The sequence below is a fragment of the Ovis aries genome, chromosome 1 (genome assembly GCF_016772045.2).
Source record: "Ovis aries strain OAR_USU_Benz2616 breed Rambouillet chromosome 1, ARS-UI_Ramb_v3.0, whole genome shotgun sequence".
NCBI classification, from domain to species: domain Eukaryota; kingdom Metazoa; phylum Chordata; class Mammalia; order Artiodactyla; family Bovidae; genus Ovis; species Ovis aries.
The window spans coordinates 97,417,368-97,444,998 of NC_056054.1; the positions used below are offsets into that span (position 1 = coordinate 97,417,368).

Consider the following 27,631-nt stretch of genomic DNA (forward strand, 5'->3'; position numbering starts at 1 on the left):
AAAAACAAATGCACATTAGAAATAAGACACTAATCATAACTCTTAGACATTAAAGAAACATCCAGCTCAGGGCATCTTTTTATCTTTTGGCTTCTGGGGCCACAGAAAAGCTCATCCCAAGAGTCTCTTCCCATAGTAACTGCTCTGTGGTCCTGAATGGCATTCTTAATTCTCTGTGCTTCTCTCTCTCTAGGCTACTACATCCCTTTCCCAATGATACTGAGAGAATTAAAGTTATGCTATCCAATCCACGATATACCACAAGCATCTTGGGATTTGTATACTTCGGATAAGCAATGTAAGGATTCATCGACGAATATTCAGGAAGACCGTAGATACTAGGTCACCATGATATCAATGAATTACTTAAGCCTTCACGTGAAGTTTCAAAACATGTCACTTCAAGAAGTAACCAGAAACATCAATAATATTCAATCAATAAACTATATTTGAGAGCCTAATGTGCAATGCCGGAGACCTGAGTTCGATTCTTGGGTCAGGAAGATCTCCTGGAGAAGGAAATGGCAATCCACTCCAGTATTCTTGCCTGGAAAATCCTATGGACAGAGGAGCCTGGTGGGCTACAGTCCATGGGGTCGCAAGAGTCGGACATGACTTAGCGACTAAACCACCATCACCAATGTGTAGCAGATGCTGTACTAGGATCCAGAAGAAAAGGTGGAAATAGAAAACATAGAGAAATAAATAAAACATAATCTCTAACTAACTTCAAGAGGCTCACACAAAGATGGGAAGCAGACCATGAATAGAGCTTGTAGACGAGGGGGGATATCAAAGTAAAAAAAATGAAAAGTTAATTTTATATATATATATAAATAAAATAATAATTCTCAAATTCTTGAATCCTCATTCCCACAGTAAAAAGGCACTTCACCATCCTAATTCCCTCAAAAAGAGACTGCTCAGAAATAAACAGCAATAGTAGAAACTTTCATTGAGTTCAGCCAAAAGAGGAGGAAGTCTACCCAAAGGCTGCCATTTGTTTGCTGGACAGTTACAATACCTTGATCGTTTAGCTTTTAGAGTTAGAATTTTCATCACCAAAATGCTTATCAAGAATCCTAGTAACAATTAGAAAGGCAAGACAGAAAGAAGCCTTGTCAAACAATAAAAACCAAAATGGAAATCCTGAAACATTTTCTGGAAGATTATGAAGATAGTCATCTCCTAGGATGGTTCATGTAAAAATACCTGAAAGCAAAACCGACAAGGCCCTGGTTTTGAGTTTCCTCTGTGCATATCACTCTATGAATAGAGTGTGCATATCGTTCTATGAATAAATTACAACATCAGAGGCTCTAGGTCTGCCCTTCTGGGTGATACTAGCTTCTTCTCACAGCAGGGCCCATGCACAAGCTAGATATCAGAACAACTCCTCTACTAACGATTACTGCATGAGAACCCTTTGCTTGCCCACTACTGTTATCAACATCAAACTGATGAAAGTAAATAAAAATCTCATCTGTTAAGGTAATAATATTTTTTAAAACCAGTAACAACAATAGTTAACACACAACAATACTGTTTAAAGCACTTACACAGACTAATTAAATCTTCCCCACAACCCTATGAAGTAGTTAATTTCATTAAACTCATTTCCACAGAAAGCATAAGTGACCTACTTATTGTCACAACCATGAGTTAAAGAGCCAGGATTTGAACCTACGGAGTCTGGATCTCATGAGAGAGTCCGTCCTCTGAACACAGTAATATGCTGCTCCCTACTATGACATTTTTCTTCTCAAATTGGGCAGAACAGGTATTATTAAACCCACATATTGGAAAGTGAAGCCCAAGGAGCTGAAGAGACCACTTCCTGGGGCATTCCACCCTAGCACTAGCTATGACACTGCAGGGCTTTACTGAATCCAGCCACATCTCCGTGACAGCTGTTGGGATCACACAAGCAGTCACTAGGTTGTAGTCCGAACAGGCATATGCAGGAACAGGGTCATCTTGTTGTCCATATCCCACTTCCCTGTAGGGCTCAAATGCTCCCTCTTCCCACACTGATAAGCCCAATGCAACAACTATAATTAAAACAGTTAATGTCAGGTTATTTCCTCCATACCAAAGTTCTCAAACTGATTTTTTTATTCTCTTTAGACACTTTTATTAGTTGCAATGAGAACTTCCTGACTTTTTTTTCTATTTGCTTTTTTCTTAAAAAAAAAAAAGGCAAACTCATAGTAGGAAAGGAATGTCCTACAGGCACAGAGCAAGCCACAGCTCTGTCCTCCCCCTGCAGGAATCCTGGTGCAGTAGAGAGAGTCACAAGTCCTGAAACCCTGTCCTGACCACAAATGAACTGCACCCCTGCAAGAAAAGTAGAACCTCATGGGGGTTCAATTTCCCAACCTGTAAGTCAAATGGTGGTGAACTAAATACTCCTGGAGGGTCCCCTCTGATCCAACAGTGACCGCTCCCTCATTAACAGAATATGAGTGCCATGCCTGGTGCCTAGAGAGATTTATCCAGAAGGATATAAAAAGCCAGACACCTGTGACTCAGAAAGCCACGGATGCAAAGAAAGAAAGAAAAAAAAAATCAGTCTGTTCCTATTAAGTGTCCTGGCAAATCATTACACTGACAGGTTCAGAGAAATATAAACAACCTTAAGTCAATATGTGGGAATCAATATAGAAAATAACTTTATAGCCTAGTCTCAGTGAACCAGTCAAATTCAGTGACCAAAAAGGAGGTGGGCTTACAAGGCTAATAATTAATGCTATGTGACTAATCTGCAGGATCATGCTACCTTGAACTTTTAACATTTACTATGCCACAATTCTCAAACTTTAGTGTGTATCAGAATCATCTGGAGGGCTTGGTAAAACACAAACTGTCCAACTCCATTCCCACAGTTTGTGAGGGAATCAGTCTAAAGCAGGTCTGGGAATTTGCATTCCTAACAAATTCCCAGGTGATGCTAATTCTGCTAATTTGAGGAACCACACTAGGAGACAACAGCTGTATTAAGGCATGATAGTCCACTTTAAGGAACTTCCTAAGAATGTATAATACATTGGAAGTCTTGGATGATGCACATGACAATATAGTGCCTAAATGAACGAACAACCAATAAAAAAGAGTAAAATTTGGACACTAGTTTGTTCAGGGGCTATTTCTAAAAGAATACTGCAATTATTTGTCATAAAAACAGAACTAAAAACTTTGATAACTCAAAACCATGATGGTGAGATTGGGAAAGACCTCATTTCAAAATTCAATTTACTTTTTACCAATGTAAAACAGTTAAACTTCATAAAACTTAAAGCAGCTTTATATCTGTAGAGTAGAAAGTGAAATGTTCAATCATACTAATCAAAGAAATCATGCTTAAAGCATTGTTTTAAGATACTCAGAGAAATTAGTCACTCACAAAAGGAGTAACTTTTTCCAGAATTTTCATCTTAAGCTACAGTTCACTTCAGTTCGGTCGCTTAGTCGTGTCTGACTCTTTGCGACCCCATGAATCGCAGCACAACAGGTCTCCCTGTCCATCAACAACTCCCGGAGTTCACGCAAACTCATGTCCATCTAGTCGGTGATGCCATCCAGCCATCTGTAGTCCCCTTTTCCTCCTGCCCCCAATCCCTCCCAGCATCAGGGTCTCTTCCAATGAGTCAACTCTTCTCACAAGGTGGCCAAGGTATTGGAGTTTCAGCCTCAGCATTAGTCCTCCCAGTGAACACCCAGGACTAGTCTCCTTTAGGATAGACTGGTTAGATCTTCTTGCAGTCCAAGGGACTCTCAAGAGTCTTCTCCAACACCACAGTTCAAAAGCATCAATTCTTTGGCACTCAGCTTTCTTCACAGTCCAACTCTCACATCTATACATGACCACTGGAAAAACCATAGTCTCGACTAAACGGACCTTTGTTGGCAATGTAATATCTCTGCTTTTCAATACGCTATCTAGGTTGGTCATAACTTTCCTTCCAAGGAGTAAGCATCTTTTAATTTCATGGCTGCAGTCACCATCTGCAGTGATTTTGGAGCCCCCAAAAATAAAGTCTGACACTGTTTCCCCATCTATTTGCCATGAAGTGACGGGACCAGATGCCATGATCTTCGTTTTCTGAATGTTGAACTTTAAGCCAACTTTTTCACCCTTCTCTTTCACTTTCATCAAGAGGCTTTTGAGTTCCTCTTCACTTTCTGCCATAAGGGTGGTGTCATCTGCATATCTGAGGTTATTGATATTTCTCCCGGCAATCTTGATTCCAGCTTATGCTTCTTCCAGCCCAGCGTTTCTCATGATGTACTCTGCATAGAAGTTAAATAAGCAGGGTGACAATATACAGCCTTGTATAGTACTCCTTTTCCTATTTGGAACCAGTCTGTTGTTCCATGTCCAGTTCTAATTGTTGCTTCCTGACCTGCATATAGGTTTCTCAAGAGGTAGGTCAGGTGGTCTGATATGCCCATCTCTTTCACAATTTTCCACAGTTGATTGTGATCCACACAGTCAAACGCTTTGGCATAGTCAATAAAGTAGAAATAGATGTTTTTCTGGAACTCTCTTGCTTTTTTCATGATCCAGCAGATGTTGGCAATTTGATCTCTGGTTCCTCTGCCTTTTCTAAAACCAGCTTGAACATCTGGAAGTTCATGGTTCACCTATTGCTGAAGCCTGGCTTGGAGAATTTTGAGCATTACTTTACTAGCATGTGAGATGAGTGCAATTGTGCAGTAGTTTGAGCATTCTCTGGCATTGCCTTTCTTTGGGATTGGAATGAAAACTGACCTTTTCCAGTCCCACGGCCACTGCTGAGCTTTCCAAACTTGCTGGCATATTGAGTGCAGCACTTTCACAGCATCATCTTTCAGGATTTGAAACAGCTCTACTGGAATTCCATCACCATCACTAGCTTTGTTCGTAGTGATGCTTTCTAAGGCTCGCTTGACTTCACATTCCAGGATGTCTGGCTCTAGATGAGTGATCACACCATCGTGATTATCTGGGTTGTGAAGATCTTTTTTATACAGTTCTTCTGTGTACTCTTGCCACCTCTTCTTAATATCTTCTGCTTCTGTTAGGTCCATATCATTTCTGTCCTTTATCGAGCCCATCTTTGCCTGAAATGTTCCCTTGGTATCTCTAATTTTCTTGAAGAGATCTCTAGTCTTTCCCATTCTGTTCTTTTCCTCTATTTCTTTGCATTGATCGCTGAGGAAGGCTTTCTTATCTCTCCTTGCTGTTCTTTGGAACACTGCATTCAGATGCTTATATCTTTCCTTTTCTCCTTTGCTTTTCACTTCTCTTCTTTTCACAGCTATATGTAAGGCCTCCCCAGACAGCCATTTTGCTTTTTTGCATTTCTTTTCCATGGGATGGTCTTGATCCCTGTCTCCTGTACATTGTTATGAACCTCATTCCACAGTTCATCAGGCACTCTATCAGATCTAGTCCCTTAAATCTATTTCTCACTTCCACTGTATAATCATAAGGGATTTTATTTAGGTCATACCTGAATGGTCTAGCGGTTTTCCCTAATTTCTGCAATTTAAGTCTGAATTTGGCAATAAGGAGCTCATGATCTGAGCCACAGTCAGCTCCTGGTCTTGTTTTTGTTGACTGTATAGAGTTTCTCCATCTTTGGCTGCAAAGAATATAATCAATCTGATTTCGGTGTTGACCATCTGGTGATGTCCATGTGTAGGGTGTCTTCTCTTGTGTTGTTGGAAGAGGGTGTTTGCTATGACCAGTGCATTTTCTTGGCAAAACTCTATTAGTCTTTGCCCTGCTTCATACCGCATTCCAAGGCCAAATTTGCCTGTTACTCCAGCTGTTTCTTGACTTCCTACTTTTGCATTCCAGTCCCCTATAATGAAAGGGACATCTTTTTTGAGTGTTAGTTCTAAAAGGTCTTGTAGGTCTTCACAGAACCATTCAACTTCAGCTTCTTCAGTGTTACTGGTTGGGGCTGCTTGATAAATATCCATCTCATATACTGTGTATCTGTATTTGCATGTCCCTGCCCCCAAAAAGGCAAAAACAAAAAGAAGCAGTAGATTCCAATTTCATCACTGCACCACTTGGCAATGTGACACAACATCTAGATGCTAAATTTCACACATTTTCTTTTTTTTTTTTTTAATTTTGTGGCTCTTGGGCTTTTCTCTAGTTGCAGTGCGAGGGCTTAGCTGCCCTGCCGCACATGGGATCTTAGTACCCTGACCAGGGATCGAATCGACATCCTTCATATTGGAAGGTGGATTCTCAACCAGTGGACCACCAGGGAAGTCCCCACATTTTCTGTGTATTTGGGGACTGCTGCTGCTGCTAAGTCGCTTCAGTCGTGTCCGACTCTGTGCGACCCCATAGACGGCAGCCCACCAGGCTCCCCCGTCCCTGGGATTCTCCAGGCAAGAACACTGGAGTGGGTTGCCATTTCCTTCTCCCATGCATGAAAGTGAATGGTGAAAGTGAAGTCGCTCAGTCGTGTCCGACTCTTAGCGACTCCATGCACTGCAGCCTACCAGGCTCCTCCGTCCATGGGATTTTCCAGGCAAGAGTACAGGAGTGGGGTGTCATTGCCTTCTCCATTTGAGGGCTAGTTTTCCAATATTCAGAAACATACAGAGGGAATTTCCTGGAGGTCCAGTGCTCAGGACTCTGCACTTTCACCGCCCAGGACATGGGTTCAATCCCTGGCAGGGAACTAAGATCCCGAAAGCCACAAAACCAAAAAGAAAAGGAAAGAAAGGAAGGAAGGAAGGAAGAATGAAGAAACAAACATACTTAAAGTGTATCTACTATGTGAGATACAGGTCGTGGTGTCAGAAAAATCATGTTTTATTAGTCCCTGTCCACATGAACCTTATTTCTACTAGGCAAAGACATAATAAGTGAATAAATAAAGTTCACTCACAGTAGTAAGTGATAGATTCTACTGCAAGCAGAACCCAGTTCTGGAATACAACATAACCAGGAAGGCCAGAGGTATAGGGACCTACTTTAGATACAGTGACTAGGCAAGGCCTCTCTCAGGTGGTAAGAACAAGTATCATGATGATACAGGTGAAAAGTGATCCCAAAAAGAGGAAACCAAGTGTAAAAGCCCAAAGATGGAATGAGACTGGTGTTCCATGTTTGTAAGGCTAGAAATTATTAAACAAAGGGGAGACTAACAGGAGATAGCAAGGAAGGCAGGCAGGGGTTAGACTACAGCTTCTACTTTAGGGGTTAGCACAGACTACTGGGCTGCCCTAAGCAAGGAAAATAATACAGCCAAATCTGGGTTTGAAAAACTTAGGACCATTCAATGCTCCAGTGTAACGAAGGTTTTTTTTTTTTTTTCCCCCTTCTGATATAAGCTTATGCAAGGTACTCCTTTTTAGACTAGGCTGAAGCTACCCATTTTCTCAGCTCCCCCCAAGTGGTAAGGATTTTATTTTAATCACCTCTAACCTCCCAGAAGTATCACTTGCAACGTGTCCTTCCACCACTTGCCCATCTACATATAGTGGCTTTCAGTTCTTATTCAATTCTCAGAAGTTATTCTCAGCTTGGCTTCAGAAGAACCAGCTGAAAGGTCAGTGCAGTTCCTTGGGTGGATACAGTGCCAAGCCTGGCATTTTTTCTTCCAGGGACAAGTCACTTCTTAATTCTTCCAGTCTAAGCCATCACCTGTGCCTTCAAGATCACAGCCCATAGTGGGTCCAACGTTACCAGGAACTGCTTTGAATGCAGACTTTAGCTCAAACAGATCACCATGAACTCAGTTCCTTGCCTCCACTAGTATCTCAGCTTCCTTTCCTCTGGTTGCTACTTCCCCTTCAGCATCTAAATTCTGCTCCTTCCTCCTAGCCCAGCTCGCCTCCTGCCTGGCCCAGAAAGCTCCCCCTGGACAGTTCTGTTCTCTTAGGCCAACCCCTACTCTTGTAACACTAATAATTCACTAATAAATGCTAAAAAGTTTAGCATTTAATTCTGTACTGTCTTCTAACTCTCTCGGCCTTCACACTTCTAAGTTCCTAGAGGATAGAAACTACTTCTCTTCTGTATAATTGAGGCAATCTAGTTCAGTGATTGAAGCAAAAATGCTGCACTCAGGATCTCAGCTGGAATTCTAGCTCTCCCATTTACTATCTCTTATCCTCTTTGCGTTTTTATTTCTTACCAGAGCCCTGATAAGAATTAACTGAATTAATACATTTAAAGAGCCTAGAACAATGTCTTATACATAGTAAGAATTCAAAAAAGGATTGCTCACATAGTAGGAGTCCTGTAATGCAGGGAGACCCAAGTTTGATTTCTGGGTCGGGAAGATCCCCTGGAGAAAGGATAGGCTACCCACTCCAGTATTCTTGGGCTTCCCTTGTGGCTCAGCTGGTAAAGAATCTGCCTGCAATGTGGGAGACCTGGGTTCAATACCTAGGTTGGGAAGATCCCTTGGAGAAGGGAAAGGCTACCCACTCCAGTATTCTAGCCTGGAGAATTCCATGGACTGTGTAGTCCATGGGGTGGCAAGGAGCGACTTTCACTTCACTTACTTTCACATAGTAGGTAGTTGAATTCTTTATAAATTGATTTCATGATAAATGGTGGCTTTAAAGGAACTTCTTGTGTCAATCAGACCCCACTTTAAACAAACTGAGAAACCAAGAGTCCTAAGAAATTTAGGTCATACTATAAATAAATGGAATAAATTCTTCCCAGCTGTCACCAATTAAGATCTAATAAAGAGATACTAAACTACTATCTTAAAAAAAAAAAAAAAACAGTCACCCATTGCTTTAAAAAAAAAAAAAAACTATAGCACTGCAAACCTGAGGAGAAGTGATTCATGAAAGGTAAATTAACACTATATATAAGCAAAAATGTCATTCAGTTTTAATATGGTGTTTTTAATTGTTAAACAACTACTCTTGAGCACAGCCCATTACTAATCATTGCAAGAAAGTCAAACGGAGAAAAAAACAATTCCTATCCTCATGGCCCACACAGTCTAGGGAAGTTAGGAATAAAAATTGCTTTTATTGTATACCTTTGACAGGCCTTCTCTCAATATCAATTTCAGAATCACTCCAGAAAGAACCTTTAAGAAATACAACACAAACCTTTGTTGTTTAAGGATAACTCAGTCCAGACAAGGTTCTAGTATTTATTCATGTTTATCAGCCTCACTTGTATATAAAGACAGCAAACAGCAGAATAAACTGTCATTGATTTTAACCAGTTCCAGTGCCTCAGGAATTTATCCATTTAGGGACAGACCTCAGGTATCCAACTTACTGGAATCGTCCTTAAAAATTTCTCCAGGCATTTACCTAAGTTTTTCCAAGGCTTTTCAGTAACATGTCAGGTACGTATCACTGGTCTAAAAGCCTCCCTTTGTTTTCAGAATCTCTAACATGAGTAATTAAGTCTGCACCCCAGCCAGTGTAATCTGAGCAGCCTTCAAATGTGTTTCACTTGTTGTATTAACATGTAATCGCTTTAAATTGGCATTACTTGCTGCTTTGTAGCCTCTTCAAATAAGCCTCTGTCTGTCGTCTGTCTCACATGATTTTTTTTTTCATCCATATCCTGCTCCCTCAATCTGCAGGATGGGATCTATTTGTGCTTTTATATCCACAGATGACTCAAAAGACATTTTAGTGCCTTGAATGGCTGGGGTTCCTAAAATATGTGAAGAGGAGGTATAGAGGGCCCTTTTAATTTTCTTTTCAACATTTATGCAAATTTCAAGTGGCAGCATTTGAGGAAGATGAAGTCTGAGCTTACGCCCTAGGACCTTGGCTGTGGCTGGCTGCTATTGCTTCAGGCACATGGTGTCTGGAAGAGGCTCAGTAAAATGAACAAAGCAAAGTTTTCTAAAATGACTGCTTGCATTATTACCAAAAATAGGAGAATTGAAGGCAGACAGGGAGACATCAGGGATTTGCAGTAAGTCTCACAGCACCCTGCAATTTCAAACAACAAAGCTTTCACTAAATTTTTCATTCCATTTTTTTGGGATCAAGCCATTAAAAAAAAATCCAAACAAACAGAAGAAGTGCAGAAGCTTCAAATCCCAAGTAGTACATTTAAATAAAAACAAAGTGGAGAAACATCTGTCTTTCTCTTTGAAATCTGCCTTGATAAAAAGGCACATAAATGCAACAAGGGAGATACTAATTTTATTTCCCTGATAGCATTTTGAGGATTTCTATGCCCCTTACAGGTATTATCTAATAGGACATTTGTTTTCTACTTAAGAGTTACTGATACCAGACCCACAGAAATTGACTTAAGATATAAGATTCATAGCAAAATATTTCCACTTTTTAAAAACTGGTATGTCTTGATCCTAAAGGAAATCAACCCTGAGTATTCATTGGAAGAACAGATGCTGAAGCTGAAGCTCCAATACTTTGCAAAGTATTGACTTCGCGATGCAACAGACACCTGATGCAAAGAACTGACTCACTGGGAAAGACACGGATGTTGGGAAAGATTGAAGGCAGGAAAAGAAGGGGATGGCAGAAGATGAAATGGTTGGATGGCATCACCCACTCGATGGACATGAGTTTGAGCAAGCTCTGGGAATTGATGATGGACAGGGAAGCCTGGTGTGCTACAGTCCATGGGGTTGCAAAGAGTTGGACATGACTGAGCGATTGAACTGAACTGATGCTTTGATCTGACTTCCCAGGTGGCGCAGTGGTAAAGAATCTGCCTGCCAATGCAGCAGACACAAGAGACTACTGGTTCAGTTCCCGGGTCGGGAAGATCCCTTGGAGTAGGAAATGGCAGCCTGCTCTAGTATTCTTGCCTGGAAAATTCCATGGATAGAGGAGCCCGGTGGTCCATGGAGTCACAAAGAGTCTGACACCACTGAGCACATGCACACACTCACATGTCTTGATTTAAGAAAATATAACCAACAAAAAATTGAATTTATAAATAAGGGTATTTTAAAAATTATTTCTAGCATTTTTGTTTTATAAAGATATTCATCCCAGTGAGTTGACGAATCTTGAATAATCTTTGACTTTAAAAATTCCAGTTTTGTTCTATTTTATAATATTGGATTTATTGCAAAAACAAATTCATTAACACTTGCTGTGCTATAATGACATAAGCTACACGCTGTTTTTTCCTTTTGCTTCTGTTTTGCTGTATTTTTTAAGACTGCAGAAAAATTAATTTATGAGTTAAATTTTAATTTCTTAGTTTGCAGGTGAAAATGGACTGTACTCTTCCATATGAAATGCAAGATATGAAAAGTACATATATACTTTTAATTCAGATGTAGCTAATTTGTTAATAATCATCTTTACACATATGCATATTCTTCCACCTGGAAAACACTTCTCATCCCTTTCTTCCTTCTCTAGCTTGCCTGGAGAATTCCTGGCAAGAATGCTGAATATTCCTACTTTTATTTCAAATCACAAATAAACCATTACCTTCCTTAAGAAGCCCTCAGAGACCCTGCAGTCTGACTGACGTGTCCATCCAGTCTGATTTATGTCCCTCCTCTGTACTCCCCTACACATCTTAGGCAGCTGCATTGGAAGTATAGGCTCACCAATCTCTCCCCAACTCTGTGCAAATTCCCTAAAGGCAGTGACCATGACTGGCTCGTCTTTGTATAACCAGAACCTAGAATAGCGCCTGGACCGTAGGAGGTATACGCAACACTCATAAGATAGTCAATGAACTAACTATCTATAACTCAGACAAAACCTATTTAAAAACTCAATCACCGGTTTATGTGTCTTAAACATTCTAAAGCTCCAATTTCAGTAAGTATAGGGATACTGTGCTGACTAATTCTGACTTCACGTTGTATAAGGAGTAGAAAAGTAAAAGAAGAAGGAAAAAATGGTGCAAATTTTCTGACCTTTAACAGGGATGAAAAATTAAGAGAGATCTTCACAAATCTAAAACATTTTTGGAAGTTCCTGTCTTAAAATCTGCATGAATGAAGATACACCCTCACCCATGAATCTTAAGCCGCATGTATTATGGTAAGAATTGATTTAAATTGTTTGAATGGAAGCCAAATAATTTACATCTAAATGGCAAATGAAGAAAAACAGTTATAAAAAATTCCAAGTGAATGCTAAGCTAAGATACATATACCATTTTCCAGTACCATTTTCCCCATGAGTAGATTCATTTATTTGCACGTGTGCTAAGTCACTTCAATCATGGGTGACTCTTTGCAACCCTATGGACCATAGTCCGCCAGGCTCCTCTGTCCATGGGGGATTCTCCAGGCAAGAATACTAGAGTGAGTAGCCATGCCCTTCTCCAGGGGATCTTCCCAACTCAGGGATCAAACCACTGTCTCCTATACTTCCTGCATTTGCAGGTAGGTTCTTTACCACTAGTGCCATCTGGGATGCCTGGATTCACTGATAAACGTCCACAAAACAATAAGCACCAATATGGTCCAAAGTAGCTCCAATGTATTTCTTCACTGTAAGTATCTGCGTGCTATGTTCAGTTGCTCAGTCATGTCCAACTCTTTGCGACCCCATGGACTATAGCCCACCAGGCTCCTCTGTCCATGGAATTTTCCAGGCAAGAATACTGGAGTGGGTTGCCATCTCCTACTCCAGAAGATCTTCCCAACCCAGGTATTGAAATCACATCTCTTGTATCTGGCACTGGCAGGTGGATTCTTTCCCACTAGCATCACCTGGTATCTTTTTGTCACTGACCAAAACAGTTGCAAGGTTTTCATGTCCAAAAGGATCGGGATCTTAGAGGGTAAGAAGTTATATCATATTTGGAATAAAATTATTCTCTACACAAAGGACTAAATATTTTTGCATTCCTTAGTGGTAAAAGAGGCCCGCTGAGGCATTACTCCATTGTCATCTCTTCTATCATCTTTCCTGTTTGATGGTCTCTATCTGTTCTGTTATCAGACAAATTCTGCCTGTCACCAATTTCCTGTACTTTCAGTAAACACTCCCATTTTAAAGTTTTCAAAAGACTATTTCGTTAAGCACAGTTCATTTTTCAAAAAGTCCTTAATTTTAAATACATGCTTTTAACTACCCTTGCTGGAAAAGAATTTTATAAATACATATAATCTTCTTGCTACCCACCCAAAAGAAACAAAGCATCCTTTTAGCTTAAATTGTTCAGAATGCTTTTTAAACAGAGTACACAATTCCTACTGTTTGTTAATTTAGAGGTATATCCTAAAAAGAAAGAAATGAGGGACAAAAATTATGTCAAAAATGAAAATTAAAAGACCTAAACTGTATATGTTGTTATATAGAATTATGGAAACTTCCCCAAACCAAACAGGGAAAACCCAGAGAACAGCTTCAGATTTCCCCATGGGCATCCCTCCTCACATGAAGGAATTTTAAAAATCATTTGGCAGCAATCACTGGAACACTATAGTCAGTGTATTATGCTAATGCATAATAGGAGGTCTGAATCTTATACAAAGTCCCATGAAACGTTCTGAAGTCAGGGTTTGCAGAGGATACATTCCTAACATTTCGGTTATTTCTCTATTATTATCTGGCTCACAGGGGCCCTATATCTACAGCCAAAACTAAAAACCCTATTCACCTGTGGACAATATTCAACTCAAAATTCCTTCACACATCACTGAGAATTGTCTAAACCCAAGAGTTCAGAAGGTCCTGAACCACAGGTTCATACCCAGAATATTCCAGATAAGCCCACAAACCAGTACTGCAAGGAAAATATCCAAGTCTGGAGATGATAAGTGTGTATCATTCCCATTTCCAGAGAACATGCCTGGGGCAACAATCTTGGAACAGGGACAGGTAACAGAAGGAAAATATAAAATCTTTATTAAATGTCAAGGGGAAATGAAAACATGAAACATAGCCCCAAATTTCTACGTTTATTTACTTTTATTTTCAGTCTCTCCCTTCTTTTGTTTCTTCAAACACAAATCTACGTCAACACACAAACAAAACTTTGGCTCCATAATCAACAGAAAATAATAATAATAAGGCATGTTTAAAAATATTTGATGAAGAGCTGCTAATTTCAAAGTTCAATTTGTCTGAAAAATCCTAGTCCTTCAACTCCAAAAAACTTTCATCTACTCATACTCTTTCTTTACTGTGAGCATAAGCAAGAATTTATCTCTAAGATTACTTAGATTTCTGTGGAGTCACACCAAGCATTTTAATAAAAACAGCCCAGCACACTAACAGTCACCATTTGGCCTGCAAGTGCTTGTGTCCATTCTTGCTCATCTAATTGTTTCTGCAAGAGCCAGAAAGACAGCAAACACAAAATTCTGTACTCAGGCTTATCTTGTCGTACTGTATCTTCCTTTATTGCACTTTACTGCGTTTTTACAAACTGAAAGTATATGGCAACCCTGCGTGGAACCAATCTGTCAGTGCCGTTTATCCAAAGGCTACTACTTCTCACTTCACGTCTCTGCACCGAGACACACGTTCTCACAACATTTCCGATTTCTTCATTATCATTGTATTTGTTATGCTGATCTGTGATCAGTGATCTGATGTTACTATTTTAATTGTCTTGGAGTGCCATGTATTGTTCCCATATAAGACAGTCAACTTAACAAATATGTGTGGTCTGACTACTTCACTAACCAGCTCTTATCTTTCTCCCTCTCTTTGGGTTTCTATATTCCCTGAGACATAACAAAAGTTACATTGTTAATAAGAGTCACTTAATAACTCTACGATGACCTTTAAGAGTTCAAGTGAAAGGAAGAGTCATACATCTGGCTTTATATAAAAAGGCTAAAAATGATTAAGCTTAGTGAGGAAGGCAAGTTGAAAGCTGAGATAGGCTGAAAGCTGGGCCTCCTGCACCAAATGCTTAGCCAAACTGTGAATGCAAAGGAAAAGTTCTTGAAGGACATTAAAAGTGCTTCTCCAGTGAATACATGAGGAATAAGAAAGTAAAATTGCCTTATTGCTGATATAGAGAAAGTTTCAGTGGTCTGGACAAGAAGAACAAAGCAGTCACAATACTCCCTTAAGTCAAAGCTTAATCCAGAACAAGGCCCTAACTCTCTTCATTTCTATGAAGCCTGAGAGAAGTGATGAAGCTGCAGAAACAAAGTCTGAAGCTGCAGAAACAAAGTCTGAAGCTAGCCAACAAAGTTGGTTCACGAGGTTTAAGGAAAGAAGTCATCTCCTTAACATAAAAACAGAGTGCTAAGTAGAAGCTGCAGGAAGTTTTCCAGAAAATCTAGCTAAGATAATTAATAAAAGTGCTTTTCAAAGTAGATGAAACATCCCTATATAGAAGATGCCCTCTACTACTTCCACAGTTAGAGAGAAGTCAATATCTGACTTCAGAGCTTCAAAAAACAAGATTCTTCTGTTAGGGGTTAAAGTAGCTGCTAACTTTAAGTTGAATCCAATGCTTATTTACCACTCAAAAAATCCTAGGGCCATTAAGAAACATGCTAAATCTACTCTGCCTATGCCCTATAAATGGATAAAGCCTAGATAAGAGTATACCTCTTTACAACATGGCTTACAGAATATTCTAAGCCCACCATTGAGACCTACTACTCGGATGAAAAGTCCTTTCAAAATACCACTGCTCATTGACAATTCATCTAAAGTTACTGTAGGGCTCTGATGGACATGTACAATGAGATTAATGTTGTTTTCATGGCACTAACACAACATCCTTTCTGCAGCCCATGGATCAGTATGTAATTTTGATTTTCAAGTCTTATTATTTAAGAAATACATTTTGTAAGGCTACAGCTGCCTTAGATGGAGATTTCTGTGATGGATCTAGGCAAGGAAATTGAAAACCATCTAGGAAGGATTCACCATTTTTAAATATTATTGAGAACATCTGTGATTCATGGGAAGAGGTCAAAATATCAACATTTAGGAGTCTGGAACACACTGATTCAAACCCTCTTGGATGACTTTGGGAGGTTCAAGCCTTCAGTGGAAGCCCTGCCCTCCAGCAAGCCAGTGCTAGCCTCAGCGCCCCCAGGTCACATGGTCAATTGCATGGGAACCCTAACCTGCTCTCAAGCTGGCTTACATGTACTGCAGTCAGCCAGGCCAGGGACCAGCCCCACTAATCAGCCTGCACATAAGAGTTATCCCTGATACAACAGAAGAGTGGACATGGCCTACACAGGTGATACCCCAGGATATATAGCTGCAGTGATCAGAGGGGAGCATGCTGTTAGGCCCAATGGCACATCTCTTAAGGCTACTTCTCTAAGATCGGGAAAAATAACTGACCTACCTAACACAGAGAAATAAGCATGGAGAATTGGGCAAAATGAGGAGACAGGGGTTATGTTCCAAATGATGGAACAAGACAAAAATCTTAGAAGAAGAATTTAAAAAGTGGAGATAAGCAATCTACCCAATAAAGAGCTCAGGTAATGACCATAAAGATGCTCAACAAGCTCAGGAGAAGAATGGATGAACACAAGGAGAATTTCACCAAAAAAGTTACATGATATAAAGAAAAACCAAGCAGAGTTGAATACAACTGAAATAAAAAATACAATAGAAGGAATCAACACTGGATTAGATGATTCAAAGGAACAGATAAGCAATCTGGAAGACAGAGTAGTGGAAATCACTGAAGCTAAACAGAAAAAAGAAAAAACTTCTAAAAATGCAGTTTCAGAGACCTCTGAGACAACGTCAAGGATATCGATATTTGCATTATAGGCATCCCAGAAGAAAGAAAGAGAAGAGCACAGAACTTATCTGAAGATTGATAGCAGAAAACTTCCCTAAATGGAGGGTGGAAACAGACATCCCCAAGTATAGGAAGCAGAGAGTCCCCAAACAAAATGAACCCAGAGAGTTCACACCAAGACACACCATAATTAAAATGGTGGGGAAAAAAAGACAGAATCTTAAAAGCAGGAAGAAAAAAGCAACTAATTAAGTACAAGGAAACTCCCATAATAATTCTATCAGCTGACTTTTCATCAGAAACTTTGCAGGCCAGAAGGGAGTGCCACAGTATATTCAAAGTGATGAAAGGGGAAAACCTACAACAAAGAACACTCTACCCCAAAAAAATTATCATTCAGATTTGAAGGAGAGATAAAGAGTTTTACATATAAGCAAAAGCTGAAAGAGTTCAGCACCACTAAACAGGCTTTTTGGAGAAGGAAATGACAACCCACTCCAGTATCCTTGCCTGGAGAATTTCATGGACAAAGGAACCTGATAGGCTACAGTCCATGGAGTCGCAAAGAGTCAGACACAACTGAGCAACTAACACACACAAACAGGCTTCACAGTATAAGGTTAAATGGACATCTCTAAGCAGAAAAGGCCACAACTAAAAATATAAAAATTATGTAAGAAGAAAATCTCATTGGTAAAGATAAAAATACAGTAAAGGTAGTAGATCAACCACTTATAAAGCCAGTATAAAGGTTAAAAGACAAAAGAAGTGAAATATATAGATATCTATGTTGTTGTATATGAGCCTCAGGGTAACCACAAATCAAAAATCTATAATAGATGCACAACAAAAGAGAAAGGAGTCCAGATACAATACAAAAGATACTGGTCAAATTTTAAGGGAAAAGAACAAAAAGAAACAGAAAAACAACCAGAAAACAATTAACAAATGGCAATGAAAACATATTTATCAATAATTACTTTAAATGTAAATAGACTAAACACTCTAATAAAAAGACACAGAGTAGCTGAATGGATGCAAAAGCAAGACCCATATATATGCTGACTACAAGAGATTCACTTCAGATCTAAAGACACACAGAGACTGAAAGTGAGAGAGTGGAAAAAGATATTCCACACAAATGTAAATGAAAAGAAAGCTGGGGCAGCAATACTTATATGAGATAAAACAGACTTTAAAGACTGTAACAAGAGACAGATTAGAACACTGCATAATGGTAAAGGGAGCAATCTAAAAAGAAGGTATGACAACTGTAAACACATGCGTACTTAGCAAAGGAGGACCTAAATACTTATGTAGGTATTAGGTCCTTATGTATTAGGTCCTTGAAAGTGAAAGTCACTCAGTCCTGTCCAACTCTTTGTGACCCCATGGCCTATACACTCCATGGAATTCTCCAGGCCAGAATACTAGACTGGGTAGCCTTTCCCTTCTCCAGGGAATCTTCCCAACCCAGGGGTCGAACCCAAGTCTCTGGCATTGCAGGCAGATTCTTTACCAGCTGAGCCACATTAGGTCCTTATGTATTTAGCAAATATTAACAACAAAGTGAGAAAAAGACAGTAATACAATAATTGGGGACTTTTACCATTCCACTTACATCAGTGCACAGATCACTAGACAGAAATCAGGAAAGAAATGCTGGCCTTAAATGACACATTATACCAAGTGGATTTAATAGATATATATAGAACACTTCATTCAAAAACAGCAGAATATAATTCATTCCCAGTGCCCACAGAACATTCTCTAAGAAAGATCACATGCTAGGCCATAAAACAAGTCTCAGTAAATTTAAGAAAACTGAAATCATATCAAGCATCTTTTCTAACCATGACAGTATGAGACTAGAAATCCATTACCAAAAAAAAAAAAAAGAGAGAGACTAAGAAAGCATGCAAACACATGGTGTCTAAACAACATGCCGCTGCTGCTGCTAAGTCGCTTCAGTCATGTCTGACTCTGGGCGACCCCACAGACAGCAGCCCACCAGGCTCCCCCATCCCTGGGATCCTCCAGGCAAGAATACTGGAGTGGGTTGCCATGGCCTTCTCCGGAACAACATGCTACTAAACAATAAATTGGTTACTGAAAAAAATCAAAGAGAAAAATAAAGAAACACTGAGAGACAAATGAAAATGGAAACACAATGAGCAAAATCCACGCGATGCAGCGAAAGCAGTTCAGAAAGGGAAGTTTACAGTGATACAGCTCTACCTCGGAACCAGGAAAAGTCCAAACAGTCTAACCTTACACTGGGAGGAACTAGGAAAAGAGGTGCAAAATCTACCGTTAATGGAGGGAAAGAAACAATAAAGATCAGAGTGGAAATAAGTGAAATAGAGACTAAAAAAACAATAGAAAATATCAATGACACTAGGAGCTGGTTCTTTGAAAAAATAAATAAAATGGATAGATCTTCAGCCAGACTCATCAAGAAAAATACTGGAATCACCAAAATCAAAATGGAAAAAGAAGTTACAACAGATTGCACAGAAACACAAAGAACCATAACATATTTCCACAAGTAATTATGTCAATAAAATGGACAACCTAGAAAAAAATGGATAAATTCCTAAAACTGTACAATTTCCCAAAAACTGAATCAAGAAGTACAAAATATAGCCAGACTGATTACCAGAATTTAAATTAAATCAGTAGTTTAAAACTTCTCAACAAACAAAACTGAAGAATAGAAACCATATTATCATCTTGGTAGGTGCAGAAAAAGTTTTAGACAAAATTCAACATCCATTTATGATAAAAGAAACTCTCAAAAAATGAAGACAGAAGGAACCTACTTCAACATACCAAAGGCCATATATGACAAGCCCTCAGCTTAATGGTGAAAAGGTGAAAGCACTTACTCCAAGAGTAGGAACAAGACAAAGATGCCCACTCTTGCCATTTTTATTCAATAAAATAGTATTGGATGTTCTAGCTACAGCAATCAGACAAGAAAAATAAATAAAAGGAATTAAAATAAGAAAAGAAGTAAAACTATCACTGTTTGCAGATACTGTTACATTATACTATATGTCTATATACTATACTATATATCATTGTTACATTATACTATAGGTAGAAAATCCAAAGATGCTACCAAAAAAAAAAAAAAACCTATTAGAATAAATTCAGTAAAGTTGCAGGATACAAAATACAGAAAACTGTTCTAATTCTATACACTAATAATAATCAGAAAGAGAAATTAAGAAAACCATCTCATTTACAATTATATCAAAAAGAATAAAATACCTAGGAATAATGCTAAAAGATATAAGACTTGTACTGGGAAAACTATATGACATTAATGAAAGGAACTAAAGATGATACAAACAAATGAAGAGATACACCATGCTCATGGATTAGAAGCAATACTGTTTAAATGTCCTAACTGTAGAAAGAAATCTACAGACTCAAGAAAATCCCTATCAAAATATCAATGGTATTTTTCACAGAACCAGAATGAATAATCCTAAAAATTTTGTATGGAACCACAAAAGACCCTCAATAGCCAAATAAGCTTGAGAAAGAGCAAAGATGGAAATATCATGTTCCCAAACTGAAACTATATTACAAACTGTAGCAATCAAAACAGTATGATATGGCACAAAAACAGACACACTGATCAATGGAACAAAATAGAAAGCCCAGAAGTAAACCCATGTTCATACAGTCAATTAAAAGGAGATAAGAATATACAAGAGGGGAAAGACAGTCTCTTCAATAATTGGTGTTGGGAAAATGAAACAACTGCCTGCAAAATAATCAAACTGGACTACTTTCTCACACAATATACAAAACAAATTCAAACTGAATGAAAGACTTAAATGCAAGACCTGAAACCATAAAATTCCCAGAAGAAAACAGAGAAAACATAGGTAATATGGTCTCTGACACTGATCTCAGCAATATTTTTTTGAATTTGTTTCTTCAGGCAAAGGAAACAAAACAAAAATAAATGAATAAGACTACATCAAACTAAAAAGCTTTTGCACAGCAAAGGAAACTATCAGCAAAACAAAAAGGTGACAATTTACTGAATGGGAGAAAATATTTGCAAATGATATATCTGATAAGGAGTGAATATCCAAAACGTACAAAGAACTCATATAAATCAACATCAAAAACAAACAAAAAGAAAACTCTATCAAAATTGAGCTGAGACTCTGAATAGGTATTTTTCTAGAGAAAGACATATAAATTGCCAACAGACACATGAAAAGATGCCCAACAAGACTAATCATTGCTGCTGCTACTGCTGCTAAGTTGCTTCAGTCGTGTCCAACTCTGTGACCCCAGAGATGGCAGCCCACCAGGCTCCCCCGTCCCTGGGATTCTCCAGGCAAGAACACTGGAGTGGGTTGCCATTTCCTTCTCCAATGCAGGAAAGTGAAAAGTGAAAGTGAAGTCGCTCAGTCGTGTTCGACTCTTAGCAGCCCATGGACTGCAGCCCACCAGGCTCCTCCGTCCATGGGATTTTCCAGGCAAGAGTACTGGAGCGGGGTGCCATTGCCTTCTCCGAGACTAATCATTAGGGAAATACAAATCAAAACTACAATGAACTAGCTTCTTACACCTGTGAGAATGACTATCATCAAAAAGACAACACATACCAAGTGTTGGTGAGCATGTGTAGAAAAGCGAACCCTCATAAACTGTTGGTGGAATATAAATTGGTACAGCCACTATGGAAAATAATATGGTGGCTCCTCAAAAAACTAAAAATAGAATTGCCATATGATCCTGTAAGTTCACTTCTGGGTATTCACCCAAAGAAAACAAGAACGCTAATTTGAAAAGTTATATGCACTATCATGTAAGAATCGAATCACCAGTCTATGTCTGACATGCTTGGGGCTGGTGCATGGGGATGACCCAGAGAGATGTTATGGGGAGGGAGGTGGAAGGGGGGGTTCATGTTTGGGAACACATGTAAGAATTAAAGATTTTAAAATTAAAAAAATTAAAAAATTAAAAAAAATCATCACCCTAAAAAATAAATAAATAAATAAAACTAAATGAAAAGTTACATGCACACTAATGTTCATAACAACATTTACAACAGCCAGGATATGGAAGCAATGTAAGTGTCCATTAACAGATGACCAGATAAAGAAGAGGTGGTATATATAAACATATAACAGAAAATGAAAGTGAAAGTTGCTCAGTTGTGTCCAACTCTTTGGGATTCCACACTATACAGTCCATGGAATTCTCCAGGCCAGAATACTGGAGTGGGTAGCCTTTCCTTTCTCCGGGGGAACAACCCAACTCAGGGACTGAACCCAGGTCTCCCACGTTGCAGGTGGATTCTTTACCACCTGAGCCACAAGGGAAGCTCAAGAATACTGGAGTGGGTAGCCTACCCCTTCTCCAGCAGATCTTCCCAACCCAGGAATCGAACCAGGGTCTCCTGCATTGCAGGTGGATTCTTTACCACCTGAGCTATCAGGGAAGCCCAGAATAATAACAGAATAATACTCAGAATAATAATAATAACAGAATAATATTCAGCCATAAAAAAACTTGCCATTTGCAAACAACATAGATCAATCTGGAAAATAGTATGCTAAGTGAAATGCTAGAGAGAGAAAAATACTCTAAGATCTCACTGTATATATGGAATCTAAAACACAAAACAAAATGAAAACAGATTCACAGATACAGAGAACGGATGGTTGCCAGAGGAGAGAGTGCGATGAGGTAAAAGCAAAATAAGTGAAGGGGATTCAGAGGTATAAACATCCAGTCATAAAAGAAATAAGGCACAGGAATGTAATATAAGGAACATGGTAAATAACGCTGCAAAAACTTTGTATGGGACATATGGTTACTAGACTTATCATGGTGACCATTCTATAATGTATGCAGATGTCAAATCTCTATGTATTATACCTGAAACTAACAAAATATTGTGTATTAACTATATTTCAATCTTACAAAAAGACTTCAGTGGACAAAATAACTACATCTGTGGTAGATATAGCAAGAGAACTTTCATTAGAAGTAGAGCCTGAAGATGTGGTTATATTAATCAACTGGTTAAATTGATCAATTTCATGATAAAACTTGAACTCAATCATACCGTGATTATGGATGAGCAAAGAAAGCAGTTTCCTGAGATGGAATCTACTCCTAGTGAAGATACTGTGAAGACTGTTGAAATGACAACATAGGATTTAGAATATTTTATTGAACTTAATTGATAAAGCAACAGCAGAGTTTGAGAAGACTGATTTCAGTTTTGAAAAAAGTTCTACTGTGGGTCAAATGCTATCAAACAGCATTGAGTGATATACAGAGAAATTGTTCACAAAAAGAAAAGTCAATCAATGCAGCAAAATTATCTTATTTTAGGAAATTGCTACAGCCATCCCAGTCTTCAGCAACCACCACCCTGATCAGTCAGCAGCCACCAATATTGAGACAAGACTCTTCACCAGCAAAAAGATTACAATTTGATGAAGTTCTCAGATGCTGGCCAGCATTTTTAGCAACAATATTATTTAATTAAGTTTTATATTTTTAATATAATGCTATTACACATATAACTGACTACAGAATAGTATAAATGTAACTTTTACATGCTCTGGGAATCCAAAAAATTCATGTAACTTGCTTTATTGGGATGGTCTGGTACTGAACTCACAATATCTCCAAGGTATATCTGTATATTCGTAAATGACCATATCGAAATTTATTTGTGTCTTCAAACAAGGAAAGGAAATCTCGGTTTCCCTATCTGCAGTAACATCTGATTTGGCAAAAGTTACACTGCCTTTAACAAAGGTTTTCTTGGTTCTAAAGAGGCTGAAAGACTCCCCTTGTCCCAGTTTCAGTCCAGAGTTCTCAGAAAAAGCAAAAGCAATGATCTAAACTCCAATGTATTAAATTAAAATTTGAGGGGTAAATCCAGTAAGGGGTGTTGACTTTCTGGAGTTCAGTGCTTCCCCTACTCTCATAAATGAGTCATAAATTCCTAGAAGAATTTTTTTTAAGAAGATGCCCTGGCCTACCACTCATTTCATCTTCTTCGCTGCACTCAGTCCAAGGGAGTTTCAGCAAAGGAGAGAGACTCCGGACTGGGCAACACCTGCACCTTGTCTGCTCTACCCAGCTTCAACCCAGCTATGATGTTAGGCACAGGGAAAATGCTTGGAAAATCTTTGCCAGCCAAACTGTTGAAGGAGCAGGCCAGTCGCTTTCTATCTCCCTCGAAGAGAGAATAAACAAGTCCTTAATTTCCCACAAAAGAAGACAAAACTAAAATCTGCAAAATGATAGCTTGTTCTGGCTTTCTAAGGTCACAATGACCTGACAGAGGAGATATTTTAATCTCTTTGTTTATCACTCTTAAAATGCTCTCCTCAATAAAAATTCATTCCACTTTGGGAACATGGGAGTGACACTCAGGTTGAACAAGAGAGATTTACAAAGGGAGTTTTACCAGTTATACCACTCCAGGCCTAATGAAAATGTCCTTCTCATCATCACCTCACCACATTAATAGGATTAAGTCTTTCGGAAAACCAGCATTAAAGCAAGTAACCCTCAATTCAAGCACAGGCACAAAAGATTTAGTGAATGTAGTTATTAGTGTATTAGTGTTTGCTGGTGATCAAATAACATCTCTCCTCCTCCCCACCAAAGCACACATTACCTCATCGAAAACATTAAGACCAAGGCTTTGTAATCACTTTGGAAGTAAGCCTAGATATAAGTTACCACGCAAAGTCTCAAATATTCTAAGTTTTATACTAAAAACATCAAATGAGTCAAGTATCCTCTCCCTCAACGTAATCTGGCTTTAGAATTGTTAAGTAGAACAAGTTTATAAAAAGCACATGAGCTTAAACCTCCCTCCACAGAAAATAACCCCAAATCATCAACCTTCCAAAGATGCAATACCTTACCCCTCAAAGGATAACTCTAAAGAAGTGAATTTCAGAAACTGGTCAGTTGTATCCTAAATAAGTTAGCTGGTCAGTGCCCCCCCCCCACCCCAGTAAAATGAGACTAACAAGCAACTGCTGTGCTACAGTCCACAAGATCACAGAGAGTCAGACAGGACTCAACATCAACAACAACAAGCACTTATAGATGGAGTTGGTATTGATTGGCAACACAGGCTTCCCTAGTGGCTCAGACTGTAAAGAATCTGCCTGCAATTCAGGAGATCTAGGTTTGATCCCTGGGTCAAGAAGATTCCCTGGAGAAGGAAATGGCAACCCACTCCAGTATTCTTGCCTGGAGAATTCCATGGACAATGGAGGAAATTGGCAAGCTATAGTCCATAGGGTCAGAAAGAGTAAGACACAATTGAGGAACTAACACCTTCACACCTTCACGCAGGATTAACATGCCAGCACAGGAATTTTCATCTTATTTCTACCTATGTCCTCCCATCCAAACCTACAAGCACTCTAAGGCCAATGTGAACACTGTGGCCAAACAAAAACTCAGCTCCCACCCTCAATTTCTCAGCCCTGAGAAGGCTGAATATACCCAGATCAACTGGCCAAAGATAATATATTAATAAAAGAACCTTCCTACTTAGCAAAACATTTTCATAAAAATGATCTCTTTTGATCCCCAAAACAATCTTGGAAGAATGCAAATCATTATTAGCACCATTTTACAGAAGAGGAAACTGCAACTCAAAGAAACAAGGGACTTATTCAAAGTCATTCAAGACAAGATGGCCAAACCAAGACTAAAACACAATTCTTTTACCTCCTAGTTCAGTATCCTTTCACTCAGTATACCTGTTGCAATGCAGTCAGAAGAACTTGACACCCACAAAAACCTGCAAGCCTCTATCATGCCCATGTGTGACTGTAACATTTTCATGTAGATAAGCACCCACATAGCAGCTACACATAGAAAAAACACTCATGCCAAAGATGAGCTAATGACCACAGGCTTGTCAAAAACAAAGGCAAGACCGAGTTCCCAGGATAAGAGGGGCCACCAATGCTGCCTTTCAGAAGCACTCTTCATGCACATGCCCTCACAAGGACTGACATCTATTCACTAGCATCACTCCTACCTCCACAACCAAAGAACCCCACTTTTGAAAACTTGCCAACTCTAGGATTCGATATGCTACCATGTACTATTTCTTAGGAAAACGACAAAAACAAACTGCTCTATAAGAGAACAGGTGAAATTGTATAGAGTTCTTCCTTTGTAAAACTGTAACCAGATGCTGCCTCTTAATAATAGAGTAGCATCACAGAAGCAAAGGGAAATTAAGGAACCAGATCATAAGAATGATCACACCTTATCTTGATGAGTTTTATTCCTACAAACGATGACCCAATTAAAAGCAGGCAACCTATCATCATTTGATGAAGCTACCTATAATTCAACTGATCAGAAATAAATTCCTTCAAGAACACATGTGCAGTGAAGTTAATAAAAACTGAACCACTAAACAAGAAAAGTGTGGCCTGCTACTCAGAGAAGATGGGTAATAACTAACGTGGCAAACCAAGAATCCGTGAGAGAGAGAATATTTCCCTCATCTGGTCTGCTTCTCTCTCTAACTAAAGATATCCACTGAGAGGGAAAAACGACAAAAATTCACCTTCCCAAACCAAGAAATAAACTATTCAGACACATACCCATAGTGATATTGGATCTCACTTGAGAAAACCTCAGAAAGCTGAGACAACTGTTTTTCCTTAAGACTGAAAATATAAGACTCTTCTCTTCCAAAGCCAAAAGGATAACTTTCATCACTACAGTTCAATATTTTGTTCCATAAAATAGCACCTTCATATCCATACCACTTAAGAACTGTAGAATATAATGACTTGGTAAAATAGATTACTTTTCTGTTTCTCTTACTCTGTTTTTTAAAGGATCTCTGACACCGTATACCAATACACCATATACCAATCCTGGTCCATAAATTGGTGGAGAAATTAAAGTTTTAAACCAGAATTGGTCTATAATAAATAAAATATTCTCTGTAAATAAGTAATCCATCAAAATTCAGGAAATCTGATGACAAAAATCTAAGAAAAGGGGTTTTTGAAAAGGTTCAGGCAAAAGAGAACTAAACAGCTATAACAGAGAGGAAATGGGCAAAAATTTTTTTTTCATCTAAGCCCTATTTCTGAAACACCAGCTCTTTGCTCAGCTGGAGGAAAACCACAGGACTTGGAATAACTCACTTAATATACTATCCCTCCTTATGTTAAAATGACACTGTTGACTCACCCTCAGTAGGACATGTGCTTGGTTTAACTCGTTTTTCCAGTAACAGTAGTGAACTGAGCTGCTCTAATTTTGAAGTGATTTGCATCCTCACAACTGAAATAATATTAGGAACTACCTGTATGTACATAATACAGGCCCCTGAGCTTGTCTGGCTCTGCTGTGTAGCCAGTGACTTTTATCCCTGTCTCTAATTTGCTCTCCAGCATCTCTCCACAAACGACGACCAGTGTTATTCCTTTTTATTTTACTACAAAAATGGAATTTCTTATTATCAACATTAATTCTCACTGCATTTACTCAAAGTATCTTTGTCTTTGATAATCTTCACAGTCCTGAGCTTCCAAACTCTGAAATGAAATGAACTAATTTATTTTTACTTTTAATTACAATCTTGCTCAACTTCTTATTCTAATATTGCAGAAGGCCTAAAGCAAATCAACAACCCTTTCATGCAACCAGTAGTATTCAACCACATTCCACAGGTTGAGTGTGGTATATTCTCCATCCTACTGCTCTGTCATTTCTAACTGGCTTAGGCTGAAAGTATCGTTTTAAAAAATCAGCAAACATTTACGGAGCCTTTCTATGAACTGTGTGCGTGCTCAGTTGCCTACTCTAGGGGATCTTCTTGACCCAGGGATCAAACCCATGTCTCCTGCGTCTCAAGCATTGGCCAGTGGATTCTTTACCACTAGCACCCCTGAAGAAATCTCTAATATGGACTATGAAGCAGGCTAACAGCAA

At 38.8% G+C, this 27,631-nt stretch overlaps 1 protein-coding gene across 5 annotated transcripts in view; it reads right to left on the reverse strand.

Moving 5' to 3' along the window:
• The window catches only part of NOTCH2 (notch receptor 2), a 212,622-nt gene that overhangs the window by 126,996 nt on the left and 57,995 nt on the right, over window positions 1-27,631 (reverse strand). The gene's annotated exons all lie outside the window — the stretch shown is intronic.